The sequence below is a fragment of the Cnephaeus nilssonii genome (genome assembly GCF_951640355.1).
Source record: "Cnephaeus nilssonii genome assembly, chromosome: 11".
NCBI classification, from domain to species: domain Eukaryota; kingdom Metazoa; phylum Chordata; class Mammalia; order Chiroptera; family Vespertilionidae; genus Cnephaeus; species Cnephaeus nilssonii.
This window is the reverse complement of record NC_137082.1, coordinates 46,372,387-46,395,694: the sequence shown is the minus strand read 5'-3', so window position 1 is coordinate 46,395,694 and position 23,308 is coordinate 46,372,387.

The following is a 23,308-nucleotide window of genomic DNA, read 5'->3' as shown; positions in this document are numbered from 1 at the left end:
AGACTAATTAAAATTAATTTTCTTCTGAGAGTCATTTTAGAGTTTCACAAGAGTTGTGTGATAATTAGGGATGCTCAGGGGTAGCACTGAACTGGGAGTCACCGGTCCATCAAACATGACCCACTGTAGTTTCTCCTGTGTGGCTATTAATATCACTGACTGCAAAATGTATTAAGGTTTATTAAATGAAAATCTCATAAAGGTTTGCAAATAAAGCAGTGCTTATGCAATATGGATGGTATGTGGTCCTGTTCCCTTAAGAGAAAGATAATTAATAAACAAAGTAAAACAACCATGTGTTTATTCTCTGGAGTGTCCTTCAAGGACATGAATGGGAAGTGTGGTGCACTTAATTCATGCACTTAAGAGAAATAAGGCATGAAGTGTATGTGAAAAATAGAGTCAATTTGAATCTTTTAGACTTGTAATGAAATAAGAGTGATGGCCCTGAGTGCACACATTAATTACACTAGTATAACAATCAATATTTTAATTTTAGATCTACTGAAGAATATATATTTTTTCTTTTTCTTCTTCTTCATTTCCAATATAGGTTGAGGGCTAGGCTCAAGTCAACTGAAATATAAAAGAGTAAATCCCCAAAGGATAGAGGTCCCCTCCTGAATCAAGTAGCCTTTAGAGGTAGGCTCTGGTATGAAGAGGTCTTCAATTACTCAGGGCTGTAGTTGTTATGGTGTGGAGAGAGGTGAAGGGTGACATTTCATTAAAGCAAAAAAGTGAAAAGCTAGAGATTTAATTGAACTAGATGACAGCACACATAGACAGAGTGAGAAAGCTTTTCCATAGAACCAGTGCTCTCTGGAGGGAGGGAGCTTAATTCTTACTGTCACCAGGCTGAGGGAAAGCGTGGCCCTAGTTAATTTCATTTCTCTCAGGAGGGAAACCATCTGGGCAGAGACAGGCATACAGGTTAGTGAGAGGAAGCTTGTGGCTGTCTGAGATGCCCACGTACCTAGGAAACAGACTCCCCTGGCACCAGCTCACAGGTATGAACTTTCTGGACAAAGCCAGAAATAGCCTGGAGAATGTATCAAAATAATGAGAGTCACTGCTTTATTATTTAAGTGTTTAAAATGTTCTATCCTTCAGTGATGTCATAATATGGCCCATAGGTTGGCAGCATAGATAGTCCAGCAGCTGTCACCCCACAAAGATTGAATAAGGAAGATTTTATTCCCCAGCTAATCTAAGAACTGTTTTAAGATCAGAAATAGTACATATAAAATAAATAGTATATATAAAAGGTAAAATTAAGTTTAGTCCATATTGCTAGGTTGAACACAAAACTCAATATTGGAAGTTTACTTTTAGCTAGAGATGTAACTAAAAGTGGAGAATACAGCAAAAGTCAACTCTAGAAATTAGAATAATTTAAGCTAATCAAGGATTCAATCATATTTTAATATCTATTAAATTATTCATCACAACCCTGTCTTCTAAAAATAAAAACAAAGCACAAAACAATTCTATTATAAAAGGACTTCTATTATTTGGCCAAACATTTTCCATTTTGATATCAGATTTCCTAATTTCAAATATGCCAAATACACTCTTTAAAACTATTTCAATGGTATTCAAGTCCCAATATGCTGAGAATGACTAATATATTTTAAACCAATTAATTTTGTATAAATGAAAAATTGCAAGCATGAAGAAAATTAAAAAGGAGCTAATTAATTTCTACTGTTTGTAGAGAAAAAAGTGGGAATCTTTTCTTTTTATTGTTCACTAGAGGCCCAGTGCTCAAAATTTGTGCACAAGTACAGTCCCTAGGCCTGGCCTGTGATCAGGGCCATCTTCTCTGGCTGCTGGCAGCTGGCCCTGCCCCCTCTGCCACCCACCCCTGGTTCCCCATTTGCCATCAGGGGATCGGAGCCTGCTGGCCAGGGGGAGGGACAGAGAGGTGGTCAGTATGCCTCATAGCAACTGGTCGAGCAGTCATTCTGCTTGTTTCACCTTTTGGTTGATTTGCATATTATATATATATATATATATATATATATATATATATATATATATATTCCAATCCTTCAACTTCCAGGGAAAGAGGCAAAGGGAGGTTGCTGAAAGTGATAAGGGAGGCAGCAGGGTGAACTTTTTTTTTTGCGAGGGGAAGAGTTTCTTCCTGATGAAGAGCTTCAAAAGACAGCAGCCTACTTCTGCTACCCTCTGTCTCCAGAGACACAATTTCTGATTGGCATCTGGCAGGCCAGAGCAGTTGCAGGTACAGGACTGGGAGCACCTTTCTGCATGCAGCTCCCTGGAGAGTCTCTTCCAGCCAAGGAAAGCTTTGTTCTAACCATTTCTCCCGGAGCCAGGGCTGCTGGGTGGTCTGGGGCAGGAGGGCAGAATGGAGGTGGGGCAGGGCAGGAAGAAGTATGGGGTAGAAGACTGGGGGTGGGGGAGGGAGAAGGTGAAATTTGTGTGTGTATGGGGGGGAGGGCTGGTGCAGAAGGAGAGTTGGGTTCAGCATAGGAAGGTTTGGAGGTACTGGGGGAGTAAGAGGGACAAGCAGATGCCAGAACAAGGGAAACGGTTTATGGAATCAGGTGGGGGTCTGCAAAAATGAGTATAGACTAAGTCCCTTTCCCAGACCCTGCCATCCCAGGTGGCTGGTGGGAGGGGTCCATAGCGAGGTGCTGACCCCCCTACACTTTGTGTCTGAGGCTCCAGAACATGTGGCCAACACACCCCGCCCCTGCCACCCCCAATAAAGTGCTGCCATTTGGGACACATTTGCAGACACATGGATTGTTTTTAAGTTATTGCTTTTTAATTCACTGTGTTTCCCACTTGTCATTTTTTATTGAAAGGGCAGATTCTGCTGGTGTGTGTTCCTTTGCAGGAGTGGCAGGGTGTTCTCCACGTGCAGGGATCCAATGAGGGACAGAGACAAAAGGGCCATCAAGACATGGGGAACGAGTAAACAGGATCATAGAGCTTCCCGGCCTGGTAAGAGGCCTCATTCGGGGGAACAGCAGCTCTGTGGGTGCGTTCACCCCGGACGCAGCTCCCAGGCCTAGAGTCGGAGAACTGAAAGCCCTGGATATTTAGAGCTAATTATTATGTGTGCAAAGAGCCACAGTGGAGGCCAGGCTGGCCACTCCTCTCCCAGCCTTCCCCCTGCAATCCTGCCCCAGCAAAGGGGCTTTGGTGGCACAGATGGAGCTGAGCACCTGGGGGAAGGGTGGGCAGGCAGAGAGCCCCTGGGGCCTGGGGTTTAGGGTGAGCCCTGCGCCTCCAAAGTGCCCCCCTCAATTATACACTCTAGTGTGTGATGCGGCCCCAGAATGGCAGATCATGACCAAGTTAGGAATTAGACCAGAACTTGTTCCAAGCTCCCATTGGCCTTATGCTGAGCAGGCCCTGGTGGCATGTGCCCCAGCATTTGGGTCCTTAGATGTCTATTATCTTGGTCTCCTGAGCATTCTCTTCTCTGTGAAGAATCAAGATGGGGCTCTCCTTGTATCCTGCCATGGGGAGTGCCTGTCTGGAGCTGACACTGTGGGATGAGAAAGGGACAGAGTCTGGTGCTTGGCTTTTGGTGATCAGTTTGTTTGCCTGGATGCACCACAGGACCCCAAAAGAGTGACTTTTCTGAGTTTTCATTTGCACATCCATACCGTGCATGCCTCCTCTGAGACATGGAGTCCAAGGGGTAGGAGAAAGGTGTGAATTCCTCACATGTGAATAAGGCTTTACACTTTGAACTGCTAGCTTGAATCAGTGGTCTAATTTTGTAGTTTCAGGAGCCTTTGGTGGGTGGGTTGGAGTGGTGGCAGGATAGGGTTTTATATTTCTACTAGAGACCTGGTACACAAAATTTGTGCATGGGGGGTGTCCCTCAGCCCAGCCTGCACCTTTTCCAATCTGGGACCCCACAGGGATCGGGACTAAACTGGCAGTCGGACATCCCTCTCACAATCGGGAGTGCTGGCTCCCAACTGCTCACCTACCTGCCTGCCTGATTGCCCCCTAACCACTCCCCTGCCAGCCTGGTCATCCCTAACTGCCCTTCCCTGCAGGTCTGGTCCCCCGCAACTGTCCTGCCCTACAGGCTCAGTCACCCCCAACTGCCCTCCCCTGTTGGCCCTGTTGCCCCCAACTGCCCTCCCTTGCCAGCCATCTTGTGGTGGCCATCTGTGACAATATGAGGGCAGCCATATTGTGACCACATGGGCATGGCAATCTTGTAACCACATGGGGGTGGGCATCTTGTGACTACATGGGGGAGAACATCTTGTGCAAGGGCGTGATGGCCAATTTGCATATTACCTCTTTATTATATAGGATAGAGGCCCAGTGCATGGGTGGGGGCCAGCCAGCCTGCCCTGAAGGGGGCCCACGATCAATGTGGGGGTTCCCGCTGGGGGGTGGGGTTGGCTAGGGCAAGGGGCCGAGGTCTTTCTGGTTGTTGTGGTCATTCTGGTCGTTCTGTTATTTTGGTCGCTGGGCTTTTATTATATAGGATACTATTACAGATGTCCCCCACCCATCCCCATTCTTCCCCCTTTTCTCACCTCCAGTCAGCTCTCCCTCTAGCCATCACCACACTGTTGCCTGTGTCCATGGGCTATCTATAATAATAAAAGCATAATATGCTAATTGGACCAGACATCCTTCCGGACATCCTTCCAGAAGAAGCCAAGGCAGCAGGGAGGGGTCAGAGGCAGCAGCCATGGCAGGCGGGGGCCAAGGCAGTCACTGCAGTGGTGGGAGCTGAGCCTCTTGTACAAATTTCGTGCATTGGGCCTCTAGTGCATACATATTCTTTGGCTTATCTCTTCACCTTCTTTCATCCATTTCCCCACCACCATCTTCTCCTCTGACATCTGTCAGTCTGTTACATGTATTCATGTGTCTGGTTCTATTTTGTTTGTCAGTTTATTTTGTTCATTAAATTCAACAAATTAGTGAGATCAATATAGTATTTGTCTTTCTCTGATTGGCTTATTTTGCTTAGCATAATACTCTCCAGGTCCAGAATCTTAAAATACACTTATTGACACAAGTGAGAGCTTCAACATATCCCCTTTGACTGAATAGAATCCCAAATTAAAGCAAAACAAGAATTAATAATTCTTTCAAATAATAGCTCTGTATGCTTTCTTACGTGTTTTATTCATTATACTATTTACTCCTTTGATAAGTGTGATTGGAAAAGAGAACATACAAAACCTGTCAAGATTATAAAGCGAAGCAGGGCTTTTCAAGCAATAATAAAATTTAATAATAAGGATCAGTTGTAATTCCTTGATAATTATAAAATGCCTTCCTTATCTGTAGCAGTATACACATATCATACACATTAAATATATATAGACATGGAATTGTTAAGAAAATGAGAATAAGATTCCATATATTGTAATTTCAATTATTTTATTTCATATATTAATGATTAAAATTTTTGAATAGCATTCTATAAAATGACCAGTGTGATATAATATGCTCCATTAATTTTGAAAAAATAAATTTTATTACTAATTTCCCCCAAGGGGAAATTGTTTAGTATAATAATTGTTTAGTATAAACAATTTAAGTTCTAAATCTGATTTAATTTTGATGCTTAGTTTTATATCAACATTACATATTTTGATTAGTGTAATTGCTTTTTTCTTTCCTGATCTTCATTGTTGTGAATTTTGTGAATAGAAAATATTCATACAAATTTGCATATTTTAAAACTAATGGCTCCAAACCTTTTAAAATTATACACTTAGTATATTTTCAAACAGTTTAGAGCAGGCTGTCTCCATGGATTTAACATGTACAGATGTGTAGAAACATGCTTTACCATATGATGATCAGTGAACCTCTGGAAAACAAAAAATATTTTTACAGGCATTTCCCTCTCAATGAAAAGTATTGAAGACTTCTAAGTACAGTAGTTTTACAGTTCTTATTTTCATAATAAAATCACTTAGATTTTATCTTGCATAGATTTGTTTGTTCACAATTAATTTCACCACCTAGTGAGGGTGAAACTGGAATTAAGACTAAAATTGTCTAACATCAAAACCTATGCTCAGAATGACTCATTTCTGTTTACTGAAATTTTCCAAATGGAATGTATGTTGTTTTTTCTTCCCGTTCCTGTATGGTGTATAAGGATACAAACTAACTTGTAGTAATGGTGTCTCTGAATTAGATCGAATTACTTTTCTTGTTACAAACAAAAACATCCAGAAGGGAGTAGTCCAGGTTGCAGAGTTCATGTGCTCTAGGAAGTCAAGTAGAGACTAAGGCTCCACTCTGCCCTCTGCTACATCACTTCCTGGATATCACAGTTATCCATATCACTAACGCTGCCTCGCCAGCCTCCACATTCCAGACATTTGGAAAAAGGAAATCTGTGATGAGTGGGACATCAATGAGAAGTTCCTTAAGTTGCAAATATCACCCTCATACATATCCCATGAGTCTAAACTTAATCATGTGGACCAAATCCATCTACACAGACAGAGAAGATGATCTCTAACTGGGAAGCAGTATTCCCATCTCAGACCGGAAGCTTAATGTCATGCAGGAAATTAGGAATCTTGGCCACACTGTAGCTAGATTTCTCTCAAAGGAGAATTTTCATCAGCTTATACAAATAGGCAAACTACTAATATTGCATGATAATTAGAGAGATTAACACAGTAGATATCATATACTCATGCTCCTAAATAGAAACAGAGTATATGGTGAGTGTACATAGGGTTAAAAAACAAAATTGAACAAGAAAGGTACTATTAGAGCAAAAAAATATGAGCAAAGTAAGAGAGATGTGGAGAAAAATCTGTACATAGAAAAGAAATGTAAAAGGATAATAAAATAATAAAAGTGATGGACTAGATTAATATATATTTATTAATATGGCATTAACAGTCTTATTAATATTTTATATTATATTGAAGAATGTAATATAAATACAATATTATATTAATAAAGTATTAAACTGTTGTTATTAATATTTTAAAACTAATTATTCTTCCCACAAAATCATCCCTTGGGGGAAAAACTTATATTCAAATTCTCACAAAGGACATGTTATAGTACTGTCCTCTCAAACACTGTTCTGAAAGACGAAGGACATTTTTGGAAAAAGTACATTTTGAAAAATTGACATTGATCTAAAATTATGTTAATGAATGTGTGTTTTAAAGAAATCACAATTTTTTGATATGTTCAGAGTTGACTTTAAATTATATAAGAAAGTAAACAAATTAATTTCAAAAAGTTTAAGTAATTATTTTTCGTATATAGTTGCACAATAACAAGTGTTGGATGTCACTATGGACAAGCCTTATAACAATCAATTGAAAAGCAATACACTAGGGGTTATCATGCATAAGATTTACGATATATATCATTATCATCAGGTGGTGATCACACATAACCATCTACAAGATGCTTATGAGAAAAAATTGATTCAATCCTCATTCTATGTAACTGGATACCTGTTATATGGGGAAATATTTCCAGGGGCAAAAATAAAAAAAAATATATTAAAAAATACATGTTTCCAAAAAATGCTGACCCTCAAACAATTTGAACGCAACTAAAACTAATAAGGAGATATTGATTAGATGACTCAATGAGTGGGTTTACAGATGAAGAAACTCTAATGTTGAGTATGTTTATGAATAATTTCCGAAAACATGAATGGGAAATGATATTTCTAACTTGATTTTTATTTCATATCAATGTGTTCACATAAGTAATGAAATGAATAAGAATCAGTTCATTTGATAAATATTTCCTGAGTGCCCACTGCATGGGCACTATTCTGGGAGCTGCAGAAACATTGGCAAAACCACAAAGTTAACCTCCTACATGGAGCTTTGATTTTAAGGGACCAAAAATGACTTCTTATATTAAATTACTTCAGGCTTGTAACACTTTCTTGATCCTATTCCTACAGAGTTTTAAATTGTTACCTTTTCCCTCCAAGTTGACTTTTATATGTTGTATATAATTTTCAGATGTGAAAATAGCAAGTATGTGAAGGAATACATTTTATATATGGTGCTTATGAAAATACCATGCCAGTTCAGAACAAACATGCTACACTCCAACTTCATCTATTTCCCTCTTAGCAAACTAAAAGGAAATGTTGAATCTGATTATAAATACTAGAATATCATTTAATTCCTCCACATTTTAGAGAGCACACGGGTTTAAAACTGACTTCCTTTTTTAGTTTCAGCATAGCAAAGTGCAGCATATGATGGGAAGCAATTATTAAGCGAAATAAATTTTGAAACTTTAGTTAGTCTGCAAGGGCCGTCATAACAAAATGCCACAGACTGGGTGACTTAAGCAACAGAAGTGGATTTTCTCTCCCAGTTCTGGAGTCTAAAATATCAGCTGTCAGGGTTCTGGTAAATGAAAGAAAGTGTAACCTATTCTCTGCTTTAGAAACTTCAAGATCATGATTTCTGCAGAGCTTCTGGTCACTGTCAGTCTTTGGCATTAGAAGTGAAGTCCATTAGCTAACCCTGGTGCTTTCTTTCTAGCACATTTTACACACTGTGGAGGCTGATAATGGTAAAGAGAAAACATTTGAACCAAATATAACTAAACCACACACATTTTTAATTTATCAACATGTTATGATAATGCTTACATGATTTCTCTATATCTACATGAGATGAGCAGCAGTTACAAAGATTTTAAATATCTACAATATTTTATAATGAAAAAAAATCATTATGCAGGTAATTGCTGTTAAGATTATCGTTAACCTGAATAGTTTGATGATGTGTTAAATTAGCATTTTTCATACAAAATTAGTGTCAGAATATTAAGCATTTTTTTCTGCAAAAGTAACCTTCACTAAAAATTTAAAAGTTTTCATAAAACATACACGAAACAAAGTCAAGATTATTATATACTTGAATAACAAATGTAAGGGAAGTGATGAAATTTTTACCACCTCAGAGTTTGGTTGAAAATCTGAATTTGAAATTAGGCTGTGACTTTGACATTCATGAAAACAGCTACTCTGGTTATTTGAGAGTAAGTAGATCAATTTGGTGGGAGAATAAAGAAAACATATTTGCAGGTATTTGAAAAGAACAATTAATACAGATAGAAAAACTTATTTCCAAAAGACTGGAATGTACTTTATTTAAATTACTTCTGAAAGAAGGACATAAATATATGGAGGATCTATCTATTCTGAACATTTATTTCTTTTCCCTCTCTCTCTTACTATCTGTAAGTAATAATAATAATAACAACAATAATAATAAAGGTACTACACTAGAATAAGGGACATGATTGTGCTTACTCCTGGAGCTTAAAGTATCTCATCTGAAGGATCACACTTATAAGTGAGTTCCTCCCCAGCTGGCCAACTTCCTGCGTCTCTCTACAGCCCCAATCGTGCACCAGTGGGGTCCTTTGGCCTGGCCTGTGCCCTCTCACAATCCAGGACTCCTCAGGGGATGTTGGAGAGCTGGTTTTGGCCTGATCCTTCAGGCCAGGCCAAGGGACCCCACTGGTGCACAAATGTGTGCACTGGACCACTACTTATTTATAAAAACAGAAATCCAACAGTACTGTTAGTCAGATGGTATTAATGCAATTAACTATAATGGCTTTATTTCAGGATGAATTTCTTTTATTTTTCTTATCTCTATTTTTCTCCTTTCCTCTGCTTTTTCTTTTTCTATTATGGGTTTGTCTAGTCTTTATCACTGTGTCCCATGATGAAGTTGTCACTTAATGTGCTTCACTGAGATTTTCAGCTCTCGTCTCTTTATTTTGTTGTTTGCTCAATCACTTGCTCATTCATTTTTGGTTAAGTTCCTTTTTAGTGATTTCAGAGAATTCTAAGACTCTGCATTAACAATACAGACTTTTATTGACTATATTTAAAGGAAAGCTTTCTAACAAAGACCCCTGCCAAGTGCCTGATGACAATTACTGACCACAGCCATGGTAATGGCTAACAGCTCTTATAACGGAAATGGCCTGGAGAAAAGAGCATTAGCTGTTTTCAGTCTTCCTCTGAGGGCTCCTGGATTGTTGTCTTTATTTTGCTTACCACTTAGACAGGTCTTGTCAATGACTTCTTTTAACAGGAAATCTAATATCTGCAGTGGAGACAATTTTCAGTCCCACAGGACCAAGCTTTGCGACCAACCTTTTACTGTTACAGGCTAGAGCAGGAGTGGGGGTCATTGAACCATTTTATTCCTGCTCTTAAACTGGCTTCATATACTAGTATGTCATAGGACATAATGGTGAGACAAATGTGAGTTTTGATAAACTAATAAAGAAAAAATATATAGCAAATATATTATTTTTCTACCATTATAAAAATAAAATATATTATCTATCTAAAAATATTAGATACAATAAAAATGTATTGACAGTGAAAGTTTCAGTAAGTACATATATCACAGAGAGCCACTGGAAATATTGGTGCATATTTTCAAATTGTATTGTGTGTGATTGTGTGTGTACTGTCTATAATTATATCATAAATTATATACATACATACATACATACATATATTTCACAAATAGGTCATTCAACATACTGATTAGTGATCTTTAAAAATGAACAGGATGTCTTTTCACGTGAATAATTACATTCTATCATATGTTTTAAGATATGCATTAGCTTCCACTTTATATATTTAATTATATTTAATTATAACCACTTGATTTATATTTAAGGCATTTCTAATATTGTATTATTGTAAACAATATTTCAATAAACATTCCAGAGCATATGCATTATGGTTGTGATGTTGTTTATGTATCCTGAGAGTAGAATTTTCAAAATTGGTAAATGAAATGCACATATTTAAATTTTGACGAGTTTCATTAAATTTAAAAGGTTTTATTACTTACACATCTATAATTAATATCTGTTCCCTGAACTCCTTTTCAGAGTTGTGTAGTCAAAATTTGTTTCGCTTTCAAATTTCTTAGGAAAACCTGTAGCTCATGGTATTAATGTCGAGAAAGATTATATAACCATTTCCATATTTATTTGTCATTTAGGTTATTTTTCTTTGTGCTTTGCCTTGTCACATGGTTTGCACATTTTCCTTACAGAGTTGTGAGAGGTCTTTTTAGAATAGGAGCTGTAATTACTTATGTATTATATACCTCAGAAATGGTTTCCCAGTCTCTTCTTAGGGGTTTATTTATTCTTTTCAACAGGAATTTTAAATTTTTATATAGTCAGTTTCATGCACTTTTGCATTTATAAGATTTTACTACTTGAATTTCCTTAAAAATATGTAGCTCTGTTTTTAACTTTTCAATGTTTCCCATTTTAAATTTGAAGATAAATTGATTTGTTTGAAATGTGAGGGTGTGTGGGTGGGCAGTAATTGAGGAGGTTGGTAGATATTAGCTTAGTGTAGAGATCACTTTTAAACTGTAATTGTTGAGAAAGAAGGTTGGTTAGAGAATGCCAACAAAATGCAGGGGTGGGAATATTTGAAGTGCTTTGCAGGACTGGGAGTGAACAAGTTTCAACCAATTAGAAGACTGACTCAATATATGTATTGAGTATCTACTATGTGCCAGATACTCTTCTATTAGAACATTGGAGGAAAGATTTCCAACAACATGACAGTGGATGTTCTGGAACTACAGAATTTTATTTGCTTCAACCAAGGCAGTAATAAATAATAATAAAAGCAGCAATTTAGCATTGATTTAGCATAAAGAATCTTACTGTCAACTCAGATAAATCAGACTTATACAGCACACAAATAAATCAAGCTTTACTTGTGGGAAGCCACTCTTGCCAATACTGTCACGAGAGTGCACCAAGGAACGTGGAAGGCTGATGGACCTCAGGCTTTAGCAGGGCTGACGCTAAGCACCTCATCTGTTGAGATAGTGGTGGCTCAAGGCAATTCCCTAACCTGATAATCCTTTTACTGTTTACCAAACTTTACCTTTGATATGCCTGTATGCGCTGCTAAAGGGAAAATGTGCATTCAAGTAAATAAATAGTGGACCAGGCCCCCAATGCCTTCTAAATTTATATTTCTTGTATAGCACTTTCATTTGTACGTTGGCCCCTCTTTCAGATCCTAAACCCTGCCGTGAAGGTTGTGGCATTTACTAATAACTCCAAGGTTATAAGTTATCAATATTTCAGAAAAAGCAGGTGAGAGTCTGGGCATTGAGGACAGCTCCCTACATCCTCCCTTTCAACATCAAACACATGTTCTCTGGTGCAGAGTAGATGAGGTCTCCATAGGAGGTGAGTGGGTTATGACCACACAATGGAGACTATTTAGTCTATGAAATATCTACATTTCACACCTCAGCTTGGACAACATTTTCCTGGTAATCATGTTGCATAAATTCATAGATTTTTGGATTATGATTACTTAGTATAAGCAATCTTTGAATAGGGGCATCATCTTAAGAATATTCCATAATAAGGACCCTATTCCTATAAAATACCATTAATCTATTTGACTTGAGACCTATTTCTTAATGACATTGGCAAGAAAATTAGACCAGTTCCCTGCTTTCCTTCCCCACCCTCCAATACTCTCTAGTAAATTATGTGAATGGATCATGACATGGTCACTTTACCTCCATCATTCCCAGGGATGGTCAATGTGACTGCAGCATAGACGAGTTTACATTTAGCAAATTATGATGGGATAGGAGATTAACAATTCAGTAGGGTAAGTACAGAGAACAGAGGTGAAGAAATGTGTCCATTCATTAAAGAAGATTCTATAAACATTTTTAACCAACAAAAAATCCAAAATCACTTTACCTATAATAAATAAGCATTGGCAATAAAACTTAATCTTCATTCACTTTATTATTTTATTCAACATATATGTATTGAGTATCTACTATGTGCCAGATACTCTTCTATGGTAGTTCATCCACTTTAGACCGTCATTTTAGGGACTATCCCTAATCAGTTGTCAGGAAAGATAAGTATATAAATATAGTTCTATTATTTGTGTAAGAACCTGAATTAAAAGAGTATGAAAGAATTATCAAATTCATAGGCTTGTATTGCCAACTTTTAATCAATTCAGAGATCTTCATCAACAAATCTGTTTTGTAGTCAGATACTTTTCTGACTACAAACAAGAAATACTCCAAAATACTGATTTTCCAAACTAAACTAAGGTGCAAAAGAAGGACTGCAGAATTGAGAAGAATTCCTAATCTTTGGGGGCAAAAAAGTCTCTCAGGGACAGAAGTCAGTTCCACCTGTTGCTAACAGCACCTGAGCAGACATTATTTCCCCCCAACAACACTTTAGCAGCAGCATTTTGGACTTGGGCTATTATTTTTTGCAGGTGCCTTTATTTCTACACTGAATTATAATTACCACTAAAGGAAATGGGAGGTGGTAGAGCACCATTCTGTCTAATTTCCTTTGATTTTCTTCTTCAGTACTTATTTTTTTCCCTTTAAACCTTTGCTCCACATATTTTATTTGTGTCACTGCACAAGCTGTGGGACATAATAAGCAGCATTTTAGCACCACTCTGTTCTTACTCCTGGCGTATAAATCACAGCAGAGTTGCTAACAGCTTGTGACTGACAATCTTCCCTGATAGACAATCTGTGATCCTTTCAGCCTTTTACTAATAAGCTCATTAGGCGAGAATGGCTAGAAATCCTTTCTGGGATACGGCAATGAACCACAGCAAATTCAGTGCATGTCTGACCACTCAAACTTTAGAGAATCAATCTTCCCTCAATCAAAACTTTGTCAAGTCCTGCTGGATGTCTGCTGAAGGTTACTTTTCCTTTTTAATAAAAGTTGGTCAGAAAAAAAAAAATCAAGGAAGCTTTCTAGTCCAATGTAAGTCAAGGGAACATTTTTTTTTTCTAAATTAGGGATGTGAGACAACATATTTCTCTTGTTTCCTTTGCCCAGTCTGCTGTACTCGGCCATGGCAGACCTGGTAAACTAATATGGAGACCCTGCATTCGAAAGGGAGGACAGGGATTGCAAAGCACTGCAGAGTTGCTTCTGTCTAGGCCAGAGGCTTCTGCTACAACTAAGACAACTCCACAATTTATAGCTGAAGATTTCAACACCCCTCCCTCAAGAATTCATAGAACAAGTAGATAGGAACTAAATAAAGTTGTAGAAGTTTTGAATATGATTACAAAGTACTTTTATCTAATTCACATTATAGATAGCCTACCCAGAAATACGCATTCTTTTCAAGTGTATGCGGACCTGATACAAAGACAGACATACTGAGGGCCACTAACACAAGGGCCAATACATTTGAAAGGATTTCAGCCATGTGAAGTCCATTCTGTCAGGGTAAGTTATTAAATTAGAAATTAGTAATAAAAAGAGCAAGAGGAAATATCCAAATATGTTGTAACTAATTAACGCACGTCCAAATAATACATATGTTAAAGAGAGAAACAAAATAGAAATTAGAAAGTATTGCAAAATAAATGAAATGGAAACACACCTATTACACTTTGCTTTTGTAATTATTCAAAGTGTGTGTATACATTTTTTGCACCACCCCATATATTATCTGTACCCCAAACAATTTCTTAGTTTGTGATATGGGCAGCTCTTGATTTTCAGTGATAGTGTGAGACAGGAGTATTAATAGACATAATAAATTACACAAAGTCATCTCAATTTATCATTCATTTTCCTTCTACTGAACAATTCTGTCAGGTGTTTTGGAGGCAAACAAGATCATAGGGTGCTAATACATTGAAGATTTAGGTAAGTCAAGTCTAGCTTATTCTTTGTAACAGAATTTGAACCCTAGGTAATTTACATAAACTTTAAGATCCTCTTCCATACACTAACATGAACAATCTTCTAGGTTAGAATTAGAGGCTGCAAACATTAAATTAAAGAATTTCAAGCTCCAAGGATAAATCAAAGTGTATGATGGGCCTTTGGGCAGTGAAAACTATTTTCATTGTTTGTATTTGTAAGCAGGTGAGCAGGTTGCCTCATCCCCTTTTGTAGCTGCTAATGAATGTATTTTAGCAAAAAACAAAAAATGTGAACAGCAAATGGAAAGACTAAGGAAGCCTTTAGAATTAATTCCAAGGCTCAGCAGGAGAAATGAAGAAAATCTCTCTCTCTCTCTCTCTCTCTCTCTCTCTCTCCCTCTCTCTCTCTCTCATAAGTACTCTCTTGGATCTACCTCAAGAAAAAAAACACACATTTTGAATGAAAGGATCTGGGCAGTAACAGAGAAGAGAGTGAGAAGAGAAAGTGTCTTTACGTGAAAAATCGGTTCTGCAACTTGTAAGGAAAGCCATGTCATGGGATGAAGTAATGAAAATTTCTTTAAGCCAACAAATGATAAATTGCCATAAGAGCTTTTTAGCTACAACACCAGGTTTAATCATGTTGGGAACTAAAAGGATCCTGAATGCATAAAATTCTCCTTAACCAAAATGAAATTACACCATCAAATGTGAATGCTCTGGATGCAAGACGGTGCAAACTGGAATATTTATGAGACCCCACTTGTAAATGACACAATGTGATTGCTAGAAAAATGACTAAATATGCAATTCAAAGAAGAGGCCAAATAGAGCTTTTACACTCGGGACCTTGCAAAAGTTTTGAGGTACGAGTGCCCTCATTAGAGCCTGAGGGAATGAGAGATGATGTTTTGGAATAAGAGGAATGTTACATTCCTGGGTCTATGTGGCTCTTGTTTTTCACCTGTGAAAAGGTGAGTTTAGAATAGAGAACTCAGTTCCTTTCTAAAGGTCTGTGCTATCCTATCTAATAAAGAGGGAATATGCAAATTGATCATCACACTGTTGCAAAGATGGCGGCACCCACCTCCAATAAGGAGGGAATATGCTAATTGACTGCCACGACCTCAAATATGACAGCACCCACAGCCACAAGATGGCGATGCCCAGTCCCCTCAGCCCCACTAGGGTGGCAGGCACGTGGCACAGCCAGGCCCACCTCCAGGTGGGTCCAGCTGTTCCTCGCACCTGCCTCCAGAGTCCCCTAGTCCCCTCAGCCCCCCAGCTGCCCAGGGCTGGCCCGAGGCGCAGGCAAGCCTCGGATGGTGGCTACCCAGCCACCCAGGGCCATCCGAGTCTCAGGTAACCGGGACTGGCTGAGGCTTGCGCTGCCAGCAGTGGCAGCAGCAGAGGTGTGATGGGGCATCACCTTACCCTGATCATCGGGTCGCCTCTTGCCCCTGAGGGCTCCCAGACTGTATTTTAATAAGGACATAAGGCAATGTATATAGAATACCTAGTACAGTTCACTATTAAGTATATACATATTGTTTCATTTTCTCCTACTTAGAGCTAATTCTACTTCTTTGTGAATCATTTTCAACTCTCTTAAGGCCTGCCATTCAGACTTATACAATATCAGTTCCCATAACTACCCTTACAGATAGCCTGGGTGAGACTCCAAATGTGCGCTCTCAAGATTACTTAATCCAGTGTCTCTTTCAATAACCTAGACTCTTATTATCCTTTGCTCTGGCAAAATAAACTATGCTCTGATGCATCATACCACTTTTAAGAGGTACCAGTGGGGTCCCTCAGCCTGGCCTGTGGGTATTGGGCTAAATCAGCTCTCCAATCCCCTGAAGGGTCCCAGATGGCCAGAGGGTGCAGGCCAGACTGAGAGACCCCACTGGTGCACAATCAGGGCTGGGGAGGAACTGCAGGAAGGGCTCCAGGGCATTTGGCCTGTCTTAACTAGTCCTGGTCAGCTGGACCCCAGCATCAAGCTAACCTACAGGTTGGAGTGTCAGCCCCCTGGTGGTCAGTGCATGTCATAGTAACTGATCAAACGAACGGTATGACACTTAGCACATTAGGCTTTTATTATATAGAATTATCTACTGAATAAAACAATTTTTGTTTACTGTTTTCTAAATTAATTTCATTTCTGAAGTCAACTTTCTACATTCTGAGTGATTCACTATGTTTAGGAAATGTGTTTTGATAAAAGTTTCAAATACTACCCATGTGAAACATTTTTTAACTAGAGGCCCAATTCATGAAAATTCGTGCAAGTGTAGGCCTTCCTTCCCCCAGCTGCCAGCACTGGCTTCCCTCCAGCACCTGGGACCAGGCTTCCCTCCTCCAGCCACCAGCAGGCACCAGGGACCTGGGTTGCTTCCCTCCTCCAGCTGCCCACAGGCAACCAGGACCCCGGACCTGGGCTTCCCTCCTCCAGCCGCCCACAGGCAACCGGGACCCGGGACCTGGGCTGCTTCCCTTGGGCCACCCGCGGGCACCCTGGACCCAGGCTGGCTTCCCTATGGCCCCAGCTTCATCAGGAAGGACGTCTGGAAGGACATCTGGTCTAATTAGCATATTACCCTTTTATTATTATAGATAAGGACTTTCTCAGATGAGTCTGTGACTTATTGACCTACAGAAAAAGAATTGTTTCTCTCCATTAACCAGACACCTTTGAGACTTATCCACATTATGGGTTAGCTGTTTTCTCATTTATTGCATATTGTCTGATGCTGACCCTAACAAGCTGTCCCACAGTGCTCACATTTGCTCTTGATGGTGCAATGATGACACGATTCACAGTGCCCTTGTAATGACTGGCCATGTGACTGAGACCCGTGCGATGGAAAGGCAGAGGTGATGGGTGCCACATGCAGGCCACTCTATACATTCTGGAAGCCAGCAGAGAACAAAGGGCCCCTGGAGGGCTGGAAGATACCAGGGAGGGGCAGAACCGGAGGAGTGGAGGACCCTCCCACCTCCAGCCAACCTACCTCCACTGAAATGCAAGTGAGCAACTTATTTTGTAAGCCATTGAGATCTGAAAGTTCTTTGTTATAGCACTTAGTCTATTCTACAAAGATCACATATTTTGCCAGTTGCTGTGTGAAAGTAAACAGGGGCTGTTACTGCCTTAACTAATGTGCTTATGACATGCAGTCCCATAAACTAGAATCTTGTGTGTCAACGTGCACTTTTAATGATACCATGGGCTACAAGCCGCTCTAATCAAATTTGAGCTATTACATTTCTGACTCCATTTACATAATATGAACCCCATGGGGTAGAGAGGTTATATCTGGAGCAGGAGAGGATGATTAGATTTTTTAAAACAAATTGCACATAGAAAGTATAATCAGGATTGGATTGGATCACAGAACAGGAAGGTCTTTTCTATAAGACTTTGTCTTTAGAGATCTGTTGAAACCCAAGGCTCACTCTGCAGCTCTGTCAATCTTCCTGGGCCCATGCACTCTCTTTATTTCCTAATATGCTCCTGAGATTTCATAATATATCACTGCTTTCATTTAAAACGCATGCCTGCTTTAGAAAAAAAAAATTACTTGAGGTAATCTGCATGGCACTCTAAAGAGCAATAGAAGAAATAAACTATTTTTAAATAAATATATCATCTAGAATGTATCTCATTTTAAAAGCTAATAGGTGTTTGTTTGGTAAAAGATACTGAGTATTTCTTTTAAATTTTATTTTTCAATGATAGTTTACACTCAATAATATTCCGTATTAGTTTCAGGAGTACAGCATAGTGGTTAGACAATCATACTTTACAAAGTGGAACCCGATATTTCAAGTACCCACTTGGCACCATGCTTCATTACACTGAGTATTTCATAGGGCACTCTGTCCCTTCCACAGAGCTTGTCCCTACAGGTGTGCACATGCCTACACAAGGATGGCAGCTACTGGACCTGCCTCGTAGGGTGCTGATTTAGCTCCGGGGAGCTATCTCTCTGGAAATCCTTGTCTGCACCACAGTAATGAAAACCAGAAACAACAGCGGAGTAAAAGACCTTGAGGTGGCACGTTAGGCCACAGTATGACCTGTGACTGGTGCTTCCTTTTCCTTACAAAAGCCTTCTGCATTACCTACAGAGAAAGGAAGAATTGAATTTTGTGGAATAAACCTCTAGTTTGCCTTTTACAACATTGATTTCCAACGTTTTATCATTTGTCATTCCCAATATTTATTGGTTAGGAGTCATTTTGTTATTCACTGTTTTGAGCATTTCAAGTCTATTAAAATCTATTTATCACCAGCTGTGGGAGAGGTGGCCATTTGGAGAGGAGGATAGTGACGGGGTAGGGGTGGGGCAGACATATTTCTGGCAGTTTCAAAGCCATGTTGCTTTACAATTATGCTTGTACTTAGGATGTAGAAACCACAAGAGAAGGTCACTATCACCCTAAAAACAGGAAAATCATTTTTCATATTCTATCAGAGCTAAGTTCTTAAGGGGAACAGAATTCTAAAGGAGATCAGCCCTCTGTAGTGGGACAATCACAATGAATTATTTCACCTCTGGCACAGCACTGGGGGTAGGGTTGGCAACCATAAGACCCAGTTAAAAAACTAAAACGAAATTCTGATGAAACCTTAAGTGACAAGTGCAGTTGAACATAAAAGTTAATGATTTTGGAGCGTCTTTGAGTAAGGATGGGGGTCTGCCTCCACTCCCCACAGTGTTCCATATGCCTCTACCAGGCTCTTATCAGAAAGAGAAGTAACATATACCTTAGGGACAAAAATGCTTTTTGAAAATCCCACGTTCTTTTTTAAAAATATTTTTGTTTATTTCAGAGAAGGATGAGGCAGAGAGAAATAGAAGCATCAATGATGAGAGAGAATCACTGATTGGCTGTCTCCTGCAGGCCCCCTACTGGGGATCAAACCCACAACCCAGGCATGTGCCCTTGACTGGAATCAAACCTGGTACCCTTCCGAAGTCCGAAGGCCGATGCTCTATCCACTGAGCCAAACGGCTAGGGCTCCCACATTCTTTTTGAGGATGCTCAAAGCTTTCTGTGTTAAGGTGCTTCTGTTTTGCAGGCCAGTGATGGATCTGGGCTTCTATTTGTGGGTTCTCTCTGTTCCATACCATATGAGCAGAACATGAAGGTCAGAACTTCCTTTATTTTTCTAAATAAATACATTTAGACATCCATTCATAAATATATCCACACAAACATGCTCACACAAAACACTTGTGCAAGAGACAATTGGTAAATTGGAAGTGATGTGGAAATGAAACAGATGTTTCTATTTTATCAACCTAGATAACTTCAGATTTAATATTAGCTATCTATGTGTGGCTCTCATAAACTCAACTGTTCTCTAAGAAAAATTGAGATATGTTCTCACTCAAAGTTAACTTATTCTCCATGATTAATTTGGTGTCTGTTGTTAAAGAAATATATCTTGGGAATCTCTTAGAGGAATTAACAGTGAAGGAAAAAACATTACTGTTTGGGGTCCTGAGTCCTTGAGTAGGCCAAATACTATCTTATTTTTAATGCCCATGTCTACTAGGCTAAGTGTTTGGATCCTGATGAGGAAATTAATTGCTATAAGGTATGTCTGAATAGGAGAAATATATCAGGAAAGATTTCACAAATAAATGATCTGAGGAAGGTCTTTTTCAGTAAGATTTAAATAGGTCAGAGAATGGATTGAAAGATGTTTCTACAACAGGAGACAGCAAGGCAAAAGGGCTTTTGAAATGGGAACCTGCATGGCAGTGAATGCAGGTGAGATACTAGATGTGTCTGGGAGGAGTGGATGTGCTCAGGGTGAATATGAGGAGGGAAATTCTGAAGCAGATTGTGAAGGGTCCAGATTTACAGGCAACCCAAGAATGTTGAACTTTATCCTGAGGACAATGGAGGAGTATTCAAGGTTTTCCAAGTTGATGGATGATTTTTCCACTTTAGTTTTGCAAAGTAAAATCATTTTACAATGCTAGTACTGAATCGTGGTCTCACGTGAACTTGTCCAAGCTGTGTTCAAATCCTTTTGTAACTGCTGGTCTCTTGGGCCACAGAGAACAATTTTAATCTGATGACTTATAGTTCATCTCCATCTTCACTCATCCATTAAGTGCATTTGCATTTTAATATGTACTGGAAGGATATAGAGGATTTAAGTAATGGCCAATAAAAGTATTATGTAAATCTGGAGGGAAGTGTCCAGTTTGTTAGTATTAAGTACATTCAAACTGCTGTGAAAGAGAACTCCAGAATTTTTCGTCTTGCAAACTGAGCTCGATAGCCATTAAAAAACAACCTTCCTTCTCCAGCCTCCCTCCAAGACCCTGGTTACCACATTCTACTTCTGTTCACATGAATTTGACTACTTTGGATAACTTACATAATTGGAATCATTAAGTAAATGTCTTTTGGGGACTGTCTAATTTCTCTGAAAAAATTTTAATCTACTGATTTTTAGTAATGTAGGAATGAGTTTTTTATTGGATTTTAGGCTTTCCAAGAGAAAAGAGGGTTTGACCCCAGATTATAAGAAATATATACCTTCTGTATTTTATAAGATGTACTTTTAGAAAAGTTTGATTAACTATATAGCAAAGTCCCATTTTAAAATAAAGATAATATAAAATGTTTCAGTGATATTTTTTCTATTATAGATGTAATAGTTTAGTAAATCAACAAATATTTATTGTTCTTTCTATATTTCAGGCACTGTTTTATGCTCTGGGGGTATAGCAGTGAAATATAAAAAGACATCTTTGCTTTCATTGAGTCTACATTACAAAAGAGTGAGGTAATAGTTAATTAATATAGGTAGTTGGTAGATACAAATAATGTAATAATAAGTGGCATGGAGTAATTGTTAAAAAAAAATACTCTATATTAGATGAAATGTTCTTGGCTTCATTCTAGTGGTAAATAGATTTCCCCTGTATTGATATTATAAAGACATCTCTTTATCATTTAATGCAAGTAAACTTCAAGAAAATTCATTAACTCACTCCCTCTGGCCTTAACCTCATCACTCCATTTCTTAGCTTCACTGAGTTGCAGCATTGTTGGAATAAAATTAGATGATATTGATGAAAGTAATGTGCATAGTGCAAATCGTTATTTAAAGATGAAGTGGCATCATTATTATTTTCAGCAATAGTAGTATTAGTATTAGAGGTAGTAATAATGGTTGTAGTATTTATACAGTGCTACTTACAGACTTAAATCCAGTTAAAAGCACATTTCAGCCTAGCATCACAGGCATAAAAGGCAGAAAGGAACCCTTGAGATGGTCTCTTCACCCTTCTTACAAATGAGACTAGCTCAGTCCCATCAAATGAATGATCACGTTACAGGGAAGTTGTATTCAGGAGAACAAGCATGGCATGCAAGAGCTTGGCTGCCTATCTAGCTTTCTTACCTAGACAGGAACATTACGATAAAACTTTGAAATAGAGCCTCCTGTTCACCCAACCTTCACAAACATCACTGGGGAATAGACTCCAACACTCCATAGCCAAGTGTTTTCTGGGAGTAACTGGTAGATTCACTATGTAATTCAGCATAGATATAGGCCTCTGGAGAATGTGGTAGGCAGATGAACTTGGATGCTGCTTTAATTAATCCCTGGAGGATCCCAATTACTAGGAGGAACCACTTGTTCACTTCTTTTGGGTATTTACATGTGAAGTCAAGATCAAGGGTGTTTTTAGATGTAAGTACCTGTACAACAAACATTAGTTGTCTTCAAGGTCTCATCATCTCCCTAGAGAGCATCCCAAGAGGGAAGCTGGAAAAGTACATGCAATTCCTCTGATACATATCACTGGAGTCTCAAAATACAACTTGTCTCTCTGTTTATTCTGAATGGAAACTTGGCTATAGGGCTGAATAACACCAGCCCTTTGGACACTGAGTTACTTGGTGATATAAACCAGAAGTAAAATAATGAAGGCAAGACAATGTAGCTGAAGGGTTAAGAAGCTTTATTTATTAGCTATACGAACTCAGGCAAGCTTGATCTCAGTTTTTCCCCTTCATTTGCAAAATGGAAATAATTATACCAAATTTCAAAGTCATGAAAGTAAGATTTACTGCTTCACAGATTCTGTTTCCAAATATAGTTGAATTCCTTTTACTTTCTGTAATTAAGGTAAAATAGCATTAAGCCTCTGGGTATGTTGCTGGGCCCATTTATCCTCAACTGCTGTGCCTGCTACTTTCTGACTGGGTAAGGGCCATCGATAGCACTGTAAAGAAAACTGAAGAAAGGGAGAATTCTTTGGTTTTTGTTCTTTTTTTTTTTTTTTTTTTTTTTTTTTTTTTAATCCTGGGCAGGTGCAATAAGGTTCTCTCCATGGAGAGAGTGACAGTTCTTCCTGCCATGGGTCCTCCATAACAGAAAAAGAAACTGGGAGATGGTTGGGGCCAGTCAGAATTCCACTTTTTCTACTCTCCCTCACTTCATGTTCTGTGACATCAGGCTCAGCCCTAGATACAGAAGAAACAGATGAGCTAAGTCTACTTTACCAGGTCCCATAAAAAGTCAAGTTAGTGTA